Here is a 15,406-nt window from a genome sequence, read left to right as displayed (position 1 = left end):
ATTTCCCAGAAAGGTGGACACTCCACCTTTGTGCAAAGCGATGACAGTGGCTGTTCTCCACTCAGCTCGGACAATGCCATTGCTCAGGATTTGGTTGAATAGGGTAGGATGCAGCCTGGGATGTTATCGAGTTCCATGGAGGCAGTAGTTTTTGCCTTTGAGAGTGCAGTGATGACCTACTTTCTAGATATAAAAGCATGGGGGCAGGTACTGGGAATGTCCTGATTTACTGATGGGAAAACAGAGGGGTGAAGTTTTCACTGAATCTGTCAGCCATCAAGTTTGCTATATCTACAGCATTTGTATATGTGGTGCTCTTGACCACCAGTTCTGAACAGATTTGGGTGCTTCCTTTGAGACTGCGGAGATATGTGAAGAAGGCCTTATGATTGTCTCTAGTAGATGTGGCCAATTTTGACTCGAATTTTGCTTTGGAGCATTTCACTAGTGCTCTTATTTGCTTGTTCAGGCTAAGGAGAGATTGCTTTCAGTTGGGCACCTGCTCCTTCTTGGTCCGAGACAGCAATTATTTCCTTTTGTTACAGAGTTTATTGCAGATGTCCACCAGACAGGTTTAATCTTCCTTGTGGAGGATGATTTAGTCCTATCTGGTATTCCTGATTCCATACATCTATATTAATGCTGTTATAGTGTATTGGTAAAGGTTTGGGATACTGGTGCCATTTCCTAGAGAGGGGAGGGAGCAATGAAGCTGTTTATACAATCCCTCAGGAGGCTGTAATCAGCTTTGGAGAAGTTTTTTTGTTTGACCCTAGCTAGAGGGTTGGGGAGATGGTAACTTTGAAAGTGACCACTTTATGGTCAGATCTTACCAGGGAGGATGATACTGCAGGGATGCTGCAGTGATTGCTCATGTTGGTTAATTCCAAGTCCAAGATATTATCACCTCTTCTTTCTAGGGGTATCAACTAGCTGTTCCAAAGCATTTGCACTGACAAAATCATGGAATCTCTAGGCATTTGTGTTCTGGCATGAGTAGTTATTCCAGTCTATGTTTGGGGAGTTAAAGTAACCCAGCATCAGGGTAAAGGGTTGAATCTTGATAGATTTCAAGAGGTCCAGATAGACGGATTAGTCATTTTGAGTCAGGTTTGGGGACCAGTAGCTAGCTATGATTTGTATAGGGGTCTTGTCAATGGTTAACTGTACCTGGAGTCTCCTGTGCATCATACTGTTTGACCAGCCTGGAGGTGTGTATGTCTTAAATATATATTGAAACTCTACCACCTTTGACTTTACAGTCTACAGTTTGGGTCTGAATGTGTGATAGGATGAGTAACCAGGCAAGGCTGGGGTGCTCTCCACAACTTTGAACCAGGTTTCTGTGACTGCGCAGATGTCAGCATTTTCATACACACACACACACACACACACACACACACACACACTCATTTATATATATGGGTCTACCTGAAAACACTGAACACTGACAACGCCGACAATGAGATAACCCACACTGGAAGATCGACAACGGAGATGACCGACAATTGAAAATCCCGATGCTGAGAACATCGACATGTTAAGGTAAGTGTGTGATAGTGATGGACATTTGGGTCAGGGTGCGGGTAAGGTAAGTGTGCGATAGTGACAGACTAAGGTTAGGGGGGTGGGTTAAGTGAGTTAGGGTTAGGGTTTGGGTAAGGTAAGTGTGCGATAGTGACAGACTTTAAGGTTAGGGGTGGGTTAAGTGAGTTAGGGTTAGGGCACGGGTTAGGTGAGTGTGCGATAGTGACGGACCTTAGGGTTAGGGTTTGGGTTAAGGTTAGTGCATAGATAGTTGCGTATGTAAGGTTTAGTATAGGTTGTAAGGTTTTTGGTGTGCTTGTGTTGTGTGTGTGTTTTACAGAAAAGGTATTTGTTTTGTTTTGTTGATTGTCAGGATTGTGGTTTGTCGGGCATGTGAAGTTTCGTGTTTTTGAACTTTTGGTTTTGTGGTGTCAGTTATCTCGTTGTCGGTGTTTTTGCGTGTAAGTGTTTTCAGGTAGACCTATATATATATATATATATATATATATATATATATATATATATATATACACACACACACACACACACACACACACACACACACACACACACACACACACACACACACACACACACATATATATTGAGATACATACACACACACACATCTATATATATATATATATATATATATATATATATATATATATATATATATATATATATATATATATATATCTCAGACATTAGATTTTTTAGTTTGCTCCTAAATAAAATTTTACTAATATATTCCAAGAGCTTTAATACTCTTTCATTACTTTTGTCTTCTAGTCTTGGTAGAATTTTTGAATATGTTCTTTTAACACTTTGCATTTCAATCCTACCTTCTTTTTCAGACTGCATTAGAATATCTATCTACTTTAGATTTACTTTATATGCAATTATAGCAACAAATACATTTTTATTTTTCCATGTTTTCATTCTAATACCATTAGATCTTATAAACAGACCATTGGAAATACAAAAAGGGTAAATTATACTGATCCAATTCTTCAGGGCCACCTATTTATACATGTTAAAATATTCCTTATATAATTTGAAATAGTACTATGATATGCATTTGTTGAAATCAGTTTGACAGCATCAGCCACATTTTATTTCTTATTATGTTTGCTGCTTGTTTAAAAAATTCCACTTCCATTCTTCAAATTAATATAAATGTAATTGTGTGTGTACACCAATTAAAATGAGGGCTATCAGGTAATATGTTTTTTTCTTCTAAATTTAGAAGTGCAGTTTGGGTATTTCTTCTTTTTCATCTACTTATTATTATTATTATTATTATTATTAAATGTAAGTTCTTACATTACTCAAAAATCTCTCTTTATTAAAGTTAATAACACATCATCTGCGAAATGAAGTAACTTTGATTCATAGTTAGGATAACATTTTACTTCAAATAGTTTGTTGTTTTATCTTACTGCAATTGTGAATGCCTCAATGACCCTCATATATAATAAAGATGATAGGGAAGAGCCTTGCTTGATAATTTTCATCAGTTCAATGATTTGAGACACAAACAAGCCCATTTTGACATAAGCTTTATTATTAGTATATATGTTATTTATTCATTTGACTTAATGGGATGGGAAATCAAAAACATAACTGTTATGCTGAAAGGGTAAGATCAGTTAAGTAAATCAAAGTTGTTTCTTTGTGTAAGCTAGTCAGTGTTGATCTTTATCTCCTATTGTTCATTATGTCCATTAAAATAATAACACTTTTTATGTTGCCTTGAGCTTTTCTTTTAAACATAAAGCCTGCTGATTATCATTGACTAAATAAGGTATAAATATCTTTATTCTGTCTATAGTGAAGTAAATTCTTGTTTTCTATATTAATCAATGGGATTGGTCTATATACATAACAATCCAACATGTCCTTTATTGTTTTAGGAAAGGGAAGAAATTAGATTGTTCATTTAAACCTCTATATATTTCAGAAATAACACCATTGATTCCCTAAGCTTTATTACTATTACTTATTTTATCTTATTGAGTAACCCCTTAAGACTTATATTTTTTAATAATTGTTTCTACTGCCATATCAGAAAGTTTTTTTTTCAAATTTATGATCATGTAAATATTAATTGATTGAAATTTTATTCAGTTCTAAAATGTTATTGAATCTGTTTAAATTATGATAATTCTTAAGTTAATTTAGAATATTATCTATTTCAGTGTCAGTTTTATCTTTAGATTTTTGTACAACTTGAGTATGATTAAGTCTTGAAACTAACTTAGATCTCTTTACCAAGTTATACATTACCTGAGGGGACAATGTGTAGGAAATAAAACTTTAACATTTCCAAAGTTGTTTCAGTGTTGTGGTATGACATAGCTTGGTACTCTTTATTGTGTTTATTAATTATATCTGTAGTTTATTTATTTTATGATTCTTGTCTTAATGTAATTGAAATTTATTTTGTGTTATAAATACTGAACTTCTCTTTTACTCTTAATCCATATGGAAGTTCTGCCAGCTTAGTAGATGTTTAATGCATCCCAGCATCCAATATCATTATGTTATTAGTATGTTCATTCTTAGTAAGTGCAAGAAAATTATTTATTTCTTCATTTAATAAGTTTTGGAAATTGTTACCTTTTGTGATATATACTGATATTGTCATTATTCTTAATGTATTACTATTCATTCTTATATTATGATTAATAGTTTTTTAGTTTGTAAAAAAGACATGGAATTATTTTTTTTAATTTTTTGTAAAACAAATCTGTTGATACAGAACTGTATCTGTTGTAGGTTGTGAACCAAAAAACTTTGAAATAGAGTGAGTAAAGCATAAATCATTTGTAACATATTTCTCCAGTTTCTTAATGCATCAGCTCTAGCTGACAATCTACGTATTCTATTTACAGTAGATTCTAACATCAAAGTAATGGAACTGAAATCTCATCCTATGATTAAGCCACCTTTCATAAGTCTTTTCTTGCAATATCTGCAGCCAATTCCAGAAAACAACATATACTTCTCAGGGTTATTATTCTAGTTTGGCATTTAAAATGACCATTAAAAATATTATAGCGTTGTCTTTTTTTGGAATAAGATTATTGGCATAATATGACCTTTTTTCAAAATACTGGAACTTATTCAAATTTACCGTTGTGAAAAAATTGTGATAGAATGTTATACTTGTTAAATTTATAATTATTTTTGGTCTTTCTGAACTATATGCATTTCTTAAACAGATACTACTTATGCTTTATGCTCTTATATATTTGGTAAGTCCACCTCCCTTCGTATTAATATTAAAACCATTTGATCTATCATTAGAATTTTATTTTATTTTTTTTACTTTATGTATAGATATTTTGTTAGCTCTTAAATGACTATTTGTGTTGTTTAGTGATGTCAACTTCTTCATAACTGTTTTATTTAACAGTTTTGACTGACATGAGTTTATTTCCACTATGTAAGAAGGTTGATCAGTATAAGCTATTTCCACTGTTGACATAATTTTACCAAACACTTATAAAATTATTAAACAATTACAGTTATTCTAAACAATATTTGAAATGTTAAAATTCATACTAGAACACATTTATTCCTAATCTAATTAGGAGATCCTAATTAAAGTACTCTTGACCTGCATTCAATATCAAAGTGTATCTCAACCAACAGATTCCATTAAATACTGAGAAATACATAATGAAGATAACTGAACCTGATCTAAAGAAGAGTTAAAACAACTGCTCAGTTTGTAATAATGCAATGCTACAACATGAAATCAATTTAATACATATCTGTTACCTTTACTGAAGTTACTAATATCTATTTATGGGTATTTAAAGTAAAAACACATAAAGTGTCCCCTTAAAAGTGAAAGTTATAATATATAGCATTTACTTTCGTTCAATTTAGAATTTAGATTCACGTTGAAACATTTTTAATGGAACAGTAAGTTATCAATTCAGATAAATATAATCTATTGCTTAAAACATGTCATTAATGGCTTGCTAAATATATTTGACTTATTATGTTTGCAATCTTATACTGTTATTGTCAGGTGTAAATATTGATGCTAACAATAAATGATTAAAGAAAAGATTGAATTGCTATACATTATACTTGTACATTTTTATGCATTCTTCCTTTTTTTCTCATTTTCTTCCTTCTTTTTGTTTCCTTTCATAAGTTCATAGGTTCATACTTTTCTGTAATCAAATCTGCAATTTCTTATAGTTGGAATAATGCATAATACATAAACACATATACTGTAAATATTTACATAATTAACAGCATTTGCAGCACTCAAATCTAGATTTTCACTTGGATATGGTCAAGTGTTAAACATTCCACATCCATATTAAATTGATTAGTGCAAGATAATGTTGCCTTTTTTGAAGATAAAATTATATATATCTCACTGCAGCCCAAGGGCACCTCCTGATTTTTCATGTTACATTCTACTGATGCCTCAATGTGTCTTATATAGCCTGTTCATATTTGCATCATCAGTTCCAAAGCAATTCTACATACAAGCCATGGAAAGACTTTAATTTAATGCTTACACAATGAGCTGTGTAGGTTTACTGATATCTGACAGCTATCTAATGCTGCTAAACAGGTATTAATTGCTATTGATGCACTATTCATTAATATTTCCATAACTTTCATATTATTTTAAATATCTCAATGAAAAAGCAACATAAACAGAATTGCATAGCCTCATAAGAAGGCTCACAAATATACAAAAACATTTTGTTCATGTGTAACTTTATTGGTAACTGAAATATTGTATGTTGTTTGTTAGATGTTACAAAATTAATATTTATTATATATATTGTGACTCACAAAATCCAGTTTAAAGTCTAGAATCTAATGAAGATTACTACTAAAAAGATATGCATGTTTGTGCTGAACAGTTTATCATTTACCTTTCTTTAGCAACCCTTATGTCTCCATCGACACAAAACATTTGTCTGAAATGCAAGAATATAACTGCATTCTGTCAAAAAGTACAAGATGCAATCATTGAAACCCAATGTACAAACCTTCAGAGCTCCAATGGAATAAATGAAACACACAAGAAAATGAGTACAGTGAGTGATAAGATAAAGATCCTGATTCATGAACGTTACCAGAATATGCAAGGCTTGTGTATATATCATGATAACAATTTCCAATTAATTTAAAGCCTTACAATAACACTGTAGTATGAAGATGTGTAGCACACATGGTGGGCTGTCTCTGTGGACTACTGCAAATGCCAATGAGGCATTCCAAGGGAGTGGTAAATGCTCATTATTCATGTGTTCTCCTCCTGCAGTAAGGTAATTATGCAGCCAAGTGGATAACAGAACTGCTCAGCTGTGTAAATTACCAGGACTCATGTTCACTCATTCCTTTTAATGGGAGAGATCACATAAGTGATGTGTGGCCAGGTAGGGCAGAGGGTGTGTACATGTCTGTATGTGTATATCTGCATGTGTGAGTGCATGCAGATGGGTGAGTGGGATTAGTTAGTGACCTCAGACACATGTGTATGTGTGTGTGTGTGTGTGTGTGTGTGTGTGTGTGTGTGTGTGTGTGTGTATGTGTCTGTGTGAGCGGTCATGTGTGGGAGATGGTCCGTCTGCCTGGGTGGCCACATTAGGGAGTTAGGTAATAGGCAGAGCAGGTAGGTGTGTGTGTGTGTGCGCGCGCGCGTGTCTGTGTGAGTGGATATGTGTGGGAGACGGTCCATCTGTCTGGGTGGCCACATTATGGAGTTAGGTAATAGGCAGAGTAGGGGTGTGCGCGCGCGCGTGTGCCTCTGTGTCTGTGAGAGTGCATGGATGTATTGGTGTATAGGTGAATGTGTGGGTGTGTCTGTGACTAGGTGAGGTGGGTCTGTCTGTGTATTTGTGTGTGTGTGTGTGTGTGTGTGTGTGTGTGTGTGTGTGTGTGTGTGTGTGTGTGTGCGTGCGCATGTGTGCATGAGTGTGCACATGTGTATGTGTGTGTGTGGTGGGGGGGTGTCATGACTTCTATACTCCCCGAGTCTGTAAATGTTATCCTATGTATAAGTATCACCTTCTCTTGACATTAGAGCCACACAAAATAAATATCACAAAATGAATAGTCACATTAGTCATATAATTAGTGTTCACTGAAACTGCATTCTAAAATTTGTTACTTTAAATATTAATTGCATTGAACTTTTTACCTTAGACCTTTTCTCACAAGACCTTAGCTGAAAAAGGGCACTTGTGCCCTATCAGCTTTCACGCTTAATAAATAGATAAGTAAATAAATAAACAAACAATCAAATAAATAATAGTAAATATGAGATGATCGTTGACACATCACCACAGACTTATGAAATAGGATAAATCTAATGCACATAGTCTAACTGCATTCATGACTCTGTGAGCTTGTGCAGTGATGTTTACATTGTCAATATACAGGGGGAGGGCTTTAATGTCCAATTGTTGCATGTTGTTTTATAATGTTCAGTTTACAGTCAACACTGTTCTAGCATTCTATTGAAATGTTTGTTTTCTGACAACTTCATTATAAGATTTTGGGGGGCTTTGCTAATGCATTGGTCAGTGACACAGGCATGGGTTCAAATCCCTTTAGGTGTGGGTTCCTTTTCTTACTATGTATTCCCCTGAAATGTGTTTTTCAGAAATGTTCACTATTTGTGCTTCTGTGGCACGCCTTCTTAATGGACTGATCTAGAGACTATCGGTGACAAAGGCATGTGTTCAATTACATTTGGGTATATTTTCCTTTTGTTGCAATCATCTGTGCTATTCCCCTACAATGAAACATTACTATTCCTGCTTTAAATTATATCAGTGAGTTTGGTACTTTGTAATTAAAAGTATTTATGGATTCATCTTCCACTGTTGAGCTGAGACAATTAGTGGCATCCTACTCCACCTCATTATGCTCACTCCTTATTTGCTCACCTAGTCTCTGCATGCTTCATCTTTTCACCTCTGTTGTATACTCCAATTTCCAAACTATTACATGCTTAAAACCTAGATGGACACAACACACACATGCACCAAAATGGTTTATAAAATATCATCTTTCTGCAGTCATATGTTGAGTGACAGTTGGCAGAGAGCAACTTTGATGGAACTCTAACTCCTAAGGCAAAAATGAAGTAAAATATTTGCCTTTAATAATCAGTCAAGCAAATGAGCTAAGCATTTCTGTGCATACCAATCTATACTAAAGTTCAGTTAATGCCTTTATTCTAATTCCTTTGATGGCTCAGTGCATTTCTGTTATTAGTTGTACTGCATCATTGTATTGGTTAGTGATTTTGAATCCCCTGAGGTTGTGTTGTTTTACAATATTTGGTTTGCAGTTTGCACATGTACTACATTTTCCTGATATGCGTGTCTTATGATCCCTTTTACTCTTAACAGCTTTAGTGGCTCTCCTTGCTAATGCTCTGGAATGGAGATTTTCAGTAGGAAAGTCATGTCTGCAATTCCCTTGAGGCCTGTCTTTTTTTTCTTAACATCATTTCCCTGAACTGTGAATTTTATGATAACCATTACACTGACTGCTATAGTGGCTACTCTTGCAAGGAAACTGGGATATACTGGCATGTGGACTGAACTGATGAGTTGACACCCCTGAATGCATCCTATCATCCCTTTTAAATAACAATATCATAGAAAAAGAAGTCCAGCTCTCATGCTGCAATGTTTTCTTGGCTGGTGCAGATTAGTACATCATATTAATTTATTGTGCCCCACCTCTCCAGTCTGGATTTCACATTATTCTACATTCATGACTTGTGATAACACTGTCTCCATTTTGAATTGCTGATATACTTTGCTGTGTAACTCCCTTTGTACTTTGACATGTCCATCTCTGTGGATTCTGTTACAATAGTTTCACCTCTGCTTCACCCTCAGCCATCCTAGCTATCTTCACTTCCATTGCCTTCCATTGCACATGTCTCTGTGGGTAGATAGATAGATAGATAGATAGATAGATAGATAGATAGATAGATAGATAGATAGATAGATAGATAGATAGATAGATTAGATAGATAGATAGATAGATAGATAGGTGTACAATACATTCCATCAACATTTTCAACCCATGCACATGAACTCACCGTGAATACATATATTTAGTATCACTATCTTGAAGCCCACAAGCTTGAAATCTATTATCCTGAAACTATAATATTGAAAGACCAAAATGCTGAAGACCACAGTGTCTAAAATTGTTGAATACTGAATCTCCCCCTACCAGTAATGAGTGCTAATATGATTCTGCAGGGGAGCAAGTCCAGGAGTTTGATATTGTGGTCTTTAGCATTTTGGCCTTTTGATATTATGGTTTCAGGACTGTGGGCTTAAGTATTGTGATAGTAAACTATATATATATATATATATATATATATATATATATATATATATATATATATGTATGGATCTATCTTACTACATCGACAAGTCAAAACGCCGACAACAAAATCACCGACACCACATAACCGACATTTCACAAACACGAAACCTCACATGCCCGACACACCATAATCCCGACAAGCAACAAACAAAACAAATCCCCGGTCCAAAAAGCACACACACAACACAAGCACACCAAAATCCTTACAAACCAACACTAAACCTCACATACACAACTACCTACAACCTTAACCCAAACCCTAACCCTAAGGTCCGCCACTATCGCACACTCACCTAACCCGCCCTAACCCTAACTCACTTAACCGCCCTAACCCACAAACTATCACAGTCGCACACTTACCTAGCCAGCGCCTAACCCTAACTCACTTAACCCGCCCTAACCCACAAACTATCACAGTCGCACACTTACCTAGCCCGCCCTAACCCTAACTCACTTAACCCGCCCCTAACCCGCCCCTAACCCACAAACTATCACAGTCGCACACTTACCTAACCCTAACTCACTTAACCCGCCCCTAACCCACAAACTATCACAGTCGCACACTTACCTTACTCGCACCCTAACGTCCGTCACTACCGCATACATACACAGCCTTTTCCCATGTCGATGTTCTCAGCGTCGGGGTTTTGATCCGTCGGTCTTCTCCGTTTTCGATCTTCTGGCGTCGGTGTTCTCGCTGTCGGCGTTCTGACTTGTCGACGTAGTAAGATAGACCCATATATATATATATATATATATATATATATATATATTGGGTGGCACAGTGGTGCAACGGTTAACATTGTCACCTCACAGCAAGAGGTTTGCATGTTCTCCCTGCGTTCATGTGGGTTTCCTCTGGGTACTCTGGTTTCCTCCCAGATTCTAAAGACATGCAATTAGAGTGTTTCTCCCCGGGCCTCCGCTGAAAATAGGCTCTGTGGAGCCTAGTCGGACTTTCACAGTCAACAAATGTTAAATCAATAAATATACAAATTGCTGTAAAGTACATTCCATCAACATTTTCCACCTGTGTACATGAACTCGTCATGAATACCAAAGGTGCTCATGCAGTTTCAGTGTTTATCTTTGCTTTTTGTACTTAACTCTCTCTGTAGGGTGATGTAACATGATGTCGCCACAGTGCTGTGCTCCAGCTATGACCAGGAGCTGCTCATAGTGCAAACTGGTCTGTCTGCATGCATGTATAATTAGCATTGCTGCTCATTGTACACACAATGTTAATAGTACTAGCTTGGCTATAGTTGCAGACAGGGTTTTTCATGAATCCCTGAGTATGTGTCATAGTATAATGTGTCTCGAGTATGTATTTCAGCATTACTAACTGTTATTTCAGCAATGTGCCAAGCTAATGTACATTCATATTAAGTCATGGTGATTAATATATTTTGGTAGTATCTTTTTAAATTCATTTGATAGTACCAAGAGGGTTTGGATATTTTTATTTAAGTAATGAGCAAGATTAGAGTTAAATAGTAAATTATTTTCTTTTAGTAAATAAGTATTCTTATTAACTGTATCATTCCACAGCTTTCTTTTTTATGTATTAGGTTTATGTTAAATAATGTCATCCCATGTTATTATGAAATGAATGATCAATAGACAAATAATTAGTGAAGTAATTGTTTATTAAATATGAAATGGAATTAGGAAAAATATGGGGCACTTCTAAACTATTCTAAACAAATATGATTATATTCTGTTGGAGAGTTATTCTACAAGCAAAAGAAGAAGACAATAGGCAAGAACATTTTAGACAACAAATGCATAAAGATAAGCATTACTTCAAATGGTCATCTGTTGTTAAATATGTTAATTGCCATATGTGCCAGTGGGACAGACTCATTCATCATGGCACTATACAGTAATGTCTTTGAACTCTTACATCTTCAGTTGCAAGGGTTTATATTGATGCAGGTTGGCTATATATATTCTATGCATGAATGACAATATTCTGCAAAACTTGCAGCAAAAAGTAAAATCAATTAATATCTTTTCATTTAATGAATGCCATTAAACTGCTCCTGTAATAGGCTGAGAAATAAGATATGCTAAACATGTATAGTATATCGATCTGTTCCTTTTGGTGTTACTATCATTGATTTATTTTCATTTTCAAAATAATACATAGTCATTGCTCATTTGCATAGATTGTTTAAAACCTGCATTATACATTTTGTTTGTTCTGTGACTGTAATATACAGCACTGCATTTGAGATGACAAGTGAAATGCGTACTAAAAATGTACTAAAACCCTGACTATAGTGGATAATAAGAGGACATATGTGTTTATTTGCAGGTTCAATACCAAAACGGAATGTTGAAATAAAAGGATATCAGTTCTACTTTTGCACATATATTTTCTTACAGCCATACCAACATGTTGACTAGGGAGGTATAATGTTACAAAACAAGGGTTCTTTCATATGAGGCATATGACAATGTAGTGGGGAAAATGAAACATTTGTTGCTGCATGACAAATTAAGGGATGTATAATAGCTTAAAAATAGTGTCTGTTGGTTCATGCATCACTTCAAAAGAATGTTCACTTGGATAATCATAGCATTTCAGTAAGTTCACTGCTGAGCCTGTAACTATAAGATGTATTTCCAACAACATGTCAGTTAAATATAGACAGTATAAAGAACAAACTATTCATTCTCAAAGCTGTAACATTAACTTGACTTCAATGTAATGTTTTTAACAGAAGGATAGAAAATACAGCAGATCACATCTCAGCATATCTGAATACATGGTAATATGTGCAAGATCTGAGACAGAGGGGGAATAAATGAAACGTGGTTTTCAGAAATTACTTTACAGAAATGAAATGCATTTAATGTGCAGAATAATTATGATCAAAGATTACAATCTAAGGTAGAAGAAGCATAGCTGAAGAAAATACATTTATAAAAGCATGTTATACTTAGCAATCATTATTGTATGTCTTGAAATGTGGTAAGAAAGGCATTGCAGTAATGCATCTGAAAAAAAAAATAATGAAAAAGTAAATAAAACATTCTGCAGCAGTATGCACTTATAATATTTCTGCTAGATGTATATAATCCAAACGCAGGAGATTTCCATGTTGTCTTTACAAGAGAGTGTGGAGGTGCCTCTGGTGTGAGAACTACTAAGACTGTTATGCAAAACTCCTGTGGGAAGCCTATTGCCAAGCATCTATATATTATGTACTGCACTCTGTGAATAATGAAGTGTCTGATTTAAAAAATAAAGGTTCGTACTATGATTGTCATATTTTGCTAATATATGTCACATTGCTTCAGACTATAGCCTATGTTTTTCATGAAGGCGGAGCTGTCAGCTGTTATTTTTGCTATAGGATATTTGTATGGTATCACTGGTACTTTCCTAATTATTGTGTTAGAGGATGCACAGACATACTGTGCAGTTTCAAGTTTCACACTGGTATTGCACACAATAAATGTGGAATGTGCTCTAAAACAGGACATGATTAAGAGATAGCACACCTGTGGTCTGCCTATACTCTGAATTGTGCTCCTTAATGTATTGTGCACCACAATAAATGCAATAACACCTACAATTCATTGGGAAGCAGCTGACACATTCTAGTTCAGCAACCTCTACACCTGTTATTTGTCTGATGGTGTTGGACATTTAAATTGTAAGCAAATATTCAGATACATGGTAATGCATATGGTTAAAAAAGCCATGCCAGCAGCATAGCTGGCATTACCTAAAAACTATGATAATGTTGTTTGGAAGTTAGTGCAGTTGATGAAGTTATACTCTATTATTGAGCTGTTTCCTATTGTCCAGACTTTGATTCTTTCAACTCCCATTGCCTATCACGTGCCTATCATTTACCTGTCACTTAACAAGGTACTGCTTCTGGGCTACATGGTGGTCTGCTGAACCACATCAATAGTAACTATCTAACAAAGCATGAACATATGAAGTATTTTTTCATTCCAGTTCTACAGTATACACCTTGTCAAGAGGTGTATGTATCCACCTGGCTCAAAACTGTGAGCATATTAAATGCCTACAGCCACCATAACACTGTGTGGTTTAGTAGCACTGTGACACATATAGACAGATGTGGCAGCAGAGATTGATGGAAATACATTATGTGTTTTCCCTTCTCTGCTGTTACAGCTCAGTGTGAATCATAAAGGTGGCTGCCTTTTCACCCACAACAGCAGAGCATCCTTCATTTGTATTTAATAAATAACATGGCATGTAGTTTAGTTTATAATTTAACTAAATAAGTAATCTGGTCTGAGGTGCCTTTTTAGCCATGACCTGTGACTCTAGTACCAGTATTGTTGCTGTTCCTATTGATAGCATTACTGTAGTATCACTCTGGTCATAAAGGTGGCTGCCTTTTCTCCCACAACAGCAGAGCATCCTTCATTTGTGTTTAATAAATAACATGGCATGTAGTTTAGTTTATAATTTAACTAAATAAGTAATCTGGTCTGAGGTGCCTTTTTAGCCATGACCTGTGACTCTAGTACCAGTATTGTTGCTGTTCCTATTGATAGCATTACTGTAGTATCACTCTGGTCATAAAGGTGGCTGCCTTTTCTCCCACAACAGCAGAGCATCCTTCATTTGTGTTTAATAAATAACATGGCATGTAGTTTAGTTTATAATTTAACTAAATAAGTAATCTGGTCTGAGGTGCCTTTTTAGCCATGACCTGTGACTCCAGTACCAGTATTGTTGCTGTTCCTATTGACAGCATTACTGTAGTATCACTCTGCGCTGCCATCTGTTCCACTACTCCCATCTATTAGTTCTCACCAGGGTTTTGCAGCCTAAGCACAGTACTTTGCAATTACTTGCTTTGAACCTCAACTATCATCTTTCTACTCATTTGTTCAGCTTTTCCAAATCCTTTGCTAGAATCATTCTCTCATCCGCTACTGCTCCACCTATTTCTGTCAGCAGCAAAGAGGTCAATCGTGTTCTCTATTCACTTACATACATCTGAGACAAACACATTAAGAGTACTGAACAAAGGCTATACCCTGTGCAATTCTATTAGTCACATTCCTAATTTCTGACATTTTCACCTTCACTACCATCACCTGTGCCCTACCTTGAAACCACACACCTATCTAGAATTCCAGTATGGATCCTAGACCTAGCTCTCCAGCTGTTCTTTAATCCTTCTGTGTGGGACAAAGTCAAAGGCCTTCCTGTGAACTAAGTAGGTTTTGCATTCTGGTATTCCCCGCAGTGGCAAATGAAGTGCATTTTGGACTTAGGTGGGTTTAAAGCCATGGTCCACATCCACACCCACATACACTTTTGGACATGCATAAATGCAGATGTTCTTTAGATTCATCTTCCTGGTAGTTTAAAATGTATGATTACCTATCAGTTTACTTTAAATTATTTGTTCCTTGGGATTCATTAAGACCTACATGATGTGCAGGAATAGTGCAGGAGCTACTGCAC

Source organism: Protopterus annectens, chromosome 3.part0 (assembly GCF_019279795.1).
Source record: "Protopterus annectens isolate FY-2018-M chromosome 3.part0, PAN1.0, whole genome shotgun sequence".
NCBI lineage: Eukaryota > Metazoa > Chordata > Ceratodontiformes > Protopteridae > Protopterus > Protopterus annectens.
Note: the sequence above shows the minus strand (reverse complement) of the source record.